Source organism: Trachymyrmex cornetzi, unplaced genomic scaffold, assembly GCF_001594075.2.
Source record: "Trachymyrmex cornetzi isolate Tcor2-1 unplaced genomic scaffold, Tcor1.1 scaffold1084, whole genome shotgun sequence".
Lineage (NCBI taxonomy): Eukaryota > Metazoa > Arthropoda > Insecta > Hymenoptera > Formicidae > Trachymyrmex > Trachymyrmex cornetzi.
This window is the reverse complement of record NW_017295636.1, coordinates 28,447-32,746: the sequence shown is the minus strand read 5'-3', so window position 1 is coordinate 32,746 and position 4,300 is coordinate 28,447.

Below are 4,300 nucleotides of genomic sequence, written 5' to 3'. Positions count from 1 at the left end.
CAAGACCGTCTTAAGTAATGTCTTAAGACGCTAATGCAGCCCTCTGATTGGTTCGTGACTTCTTAAGACTGTACTTAAGACGGTCTTGAATATAAGATTCGACTATGAATACCGGCCTATGTGATTAAATAGTGCATGTTGCGTCTCCGCATTATTTTTCTAACACAAAGAGGACAGGACTATTAAATGTCCCGAATGTTATACTTCTGCGCCGGCGCATGAAAAGGGAAACTATCAGGGAGTCTTACGGCATTATATTCATTTGGGAGCCGTTAAAAGATTCGAATCCTGCAGCGTATGTTCGGTACTGACTGTCACGGTGCATGCTGTCGCGAGTTGTCCTGATTGCCCCGACGCATTATTTAGATCCATCGCTTACGAGGAGACGGGAGAAAGCCCGTGGATCGAAACGGAATCAACCATAGTCGCGATATCTAGCGTCCGACTGTAGCCAATCGGTGGGCTGGACAAGTCTCATCGCGGAAATTTTATCGCTCGAAACGCGAAGTAGCATCCCACCATAGCCTCAGGATAGCGCCGATACCGGAAGCCGGCCGGTGCCCCCTCGAGACGTAACACCTTCCATGTAATAGAGAACTCTGGTTGGTTTAATTTCTTATGCCTCATGTGTTATGCGTTATGCAAAAGTCTGTGCTCCCCGCTTCAATTTCGTCAGGCGGTTCCATCTATTACGTTGTTCCATTTGTTCCAATGGATTGACGAACGGAATGACGGAACTGAACATGCGTATTGCGAATTTTAGGTCTTCTATACCTTTCTCTTTCGCACCTATCTTGGCTTCAGTCCAATGCATTGGCGGTATAGGCAATGAGTGTTCCATGTGTATATGTTCTAAGCATCAGTCAGAGGGCCATCGGGGGAGGGGGAGGGAGGCCCCGCACAAGAAACCGCACAGCGCTTGCTAAAACGGGGAGCACAGACTCTTGCATAACGCATGGCACGTAATGCATAAGAATATGTACCAATCGAAGTTCTCCGTTTCTTTCCCTTCCATGTAATAGAGAACTCTGGTTGGTTCAATTTCTTATGCTTCATGTGTTATGCGTTATGCAAGAGTCTGTGCTCCTCGCTTAAATGTTCGTTTCGATTGCCTTAGTCCGGATCTACAATAGCGTTTTAAACCTTAAGCCATAAGAAATGGGCGAATCACAATCGCTTATTTTTCTCGGATTCGACTGTAATTGGTCAATTTCTTATGGCTTAAGGCTTAAAACACCTATTGTAGATCCGGACTTAAAAAAGGAGAGGAGTAAGCGGCAAAACTTTGCCGATGGATGTTTTAGCATAGGAAATATGTGTGAGTTATGTGGAAACGTGCCTTTAATGAATTGAAGTAATCGAACAGACTTGTCCTTGGTTATGGGGCAGTAGAAGATTACGTGATTGGCATCCTGTTTAAGGCATGGGGGTGAAGCTAGTATTAGGTAATAGGAAACAATATGGCGGCCGGGCCAGGCAATATCGGGAGTGCGCGCGCAGGCGCAGCTCAATGATTCAGCAAGATGCGCAAACAACGAATAATCGAATCGCCATTTTTGCCGGTCGTGGCATCCACGAGTTCACGGTGCTTTCAAAGCGCTCGACGATTTGGGAAAGTCCAGGGTGCTTTCAAAGAACAAGAGACGCCCACAATCTAGCGTCTCCGGAATCTTCGCGTAATTAGGTGCGTGTTACGCAAGTGCAATCGTGGCGGCTCACATAAATGAGATACACGTGTTTATGATTCGGATGGACAAGTTCGCACTTTATTATCATCATTCTCGGAAGGTCGGAATACCGAGACATCGTAAAACAGCAACTGGCTGCGAGCTCAGGAAAAGGTACCTCAGACCCGGTGCCTGTGTTAACGACTCCAGAACACTGCCAAACTGTTAATTTCGTCAAGGCACACTCCCTCATGGATGATGCAGTGCAATCTTACTTTTCGATAACTAAAACCAGTTTCAAGTAAGTAATTTGATCAATAAATATTTTCGATATATTTTTATTAATGTAGTTTTAATATAATATATTCATGTATATAATATCTCTATACCTAAACACGCTTTAATGCAATATATTTAAACTACGAATCTTTTTGTCAATTTTAAGTAGATATTCCTTAAAAATATATTAAATTAATTATAGCTTCTCAATTTTTAACGTTGTATACTTTTTAATATCAAATACGCTAAGATATACATGTATTATTATACATATTATACATGTGTAAAAATATGAGAATTACATACAATTAAATTATTATACAATTATTATACATTCTTACATATATTATATAAGTTGTAATTTTAAGAAAATATGATTTTGGTTTAGGTAAAGGAAGTGCTACTGGCTCAGCATGTCCTGATAAGCGTAAACACTGACTCTGTTAGAGACGACTTTTTTCATGGAAAGAACGGGGCTATAAAATTGACGGAAGAGGAATTCAAGTATCTAGACAATTTATATAATGAGATAGTGATAAAGCATTAACGTGAAGAAGGGATAAGATGATAACGTTGTTAGAAAATGTTCACGACAGATTGTTTTACCTTTTAAATGAAAATGGACCTTTGTTTTACTTTTTAAATGAAAATGGACACAAGTCCAAGTTAATATCAAATTTTAAACAGATATTTTTTAACAATTACATCAGTGACTTCTGCGATGTTCATCGCTGTGATAATGTGATCGTCGAAGAATGTTTACCGTTTTTAATCTACAAATACGTTAAAGGTAAAAAAAAACCGGTACATTTCTCTTCTGGCCATTACGAAAAACTGAAACAATTCAAAACAACATAAGAGGTTTGTTCTCGTCACATGTTGCAACATATTCCTACCATAGTTTGGTATTCACGAGAGTGGGTAGGTGGTATGATAGGAACATGTTGGAGTATGTGACTCGAATAAACCTAAGGATTCTTCTTGTTCAATTAAAAAATGGAAGTAAAAGTAAATTGTTAATGCAATTTACGATTTCTCTATTGTAGACTGCATAATCGTTTCTGTGATTAAGAATAATTGAATTCTGTGATATGACTAAGACTGAGTTTCCTGAGACTGTTAGTTGTAAATCACTTGGAATGTTAGTTGTAAGTAACAGTTTATCAGTTTATGTATTGAGATATATTATATAGCTGAGTTATATTTTTGCGTTTTTTCTACTTCTAGAAATGCGTTTTTCTTGGTTATTCATCAATAATAAACTTATCGATGTAGCTCTAATAAACTTATTGATGTAGCTCTACGTATATAAGTATAAATAACGAACTTTGAAAGTGCAATTTTTGGTTGAAATATTTCAATTTTATCTATTTTTAATTCATGTTTGTTTGCATTAGGGACGTGCCGAATATCTAAATTGCTTGGAATGTTAGTTGTAATGTTTGTAAATAACAGTTTATCTGTTTATGTACTGTTATATAGGAGCTGAATTATATTTTTGCGTTCATTCTACTTCTAAAAATGCGTTTTTCTTGGTTATTCATCAATAATAAACTTATTGAAATATATAGCTCTACGTATATCATATAAGTATAAATAACGAACATTTGTTATTAAAAAAAATGTTATTAAAAAATGTTATTAAAAAATGTTATTTAAAAAAATGTTATTAAAATAAATAAACTTTTATATTTGCTCATATTAGTCTGTGTTATATTTTCTATTACGTTCCTATTCCTTGCTTTTTTGTATATGTATGTTCTTTTTATACTTTCTATATTTTTAGGATCGAATATTTTTCAATATTGTTATTTCATCACAATTATATATCGTGATAAAATACATAATATTGAATAATATTAATTTCGGCATTCGATTATATGTATATAGTTAACGTAATAGGCATGGTGGAAAGGATACCCCTTTCCACCATGGTAGTATGTCGGCCAGCCCACTAGGAGCGTGGCGATCGTTTCTTGTTGCCATCTTTTAATACAGGACTTGCGCTTCTCCTGTATATGTTCTGTGAGATACCCTGTTACACGATGACAGTGATAGATTGCACCTGAAGAGTGCGCTGATGGTGCAATATTCTTAATTTAGCTCTCTAAGGTACACTTTTTCACAAGGCTGTGATCAGTTTTGATCAGTTTATATCACATTTGACAATAATACATGTATAATTGTTACTATTTTTCTTGATTTGTCACAATAAAACTGTATTTCTTTCAATTCCGTTATCTTTCAATCGGCCAGCGTGAATCATGTACCGTGAAATCTAATAAATGTTAAAATCTATGTACTTCTTGGTGATAAGCGGCATAATTACAAAAGGTATAGATTTTATCCTTTAA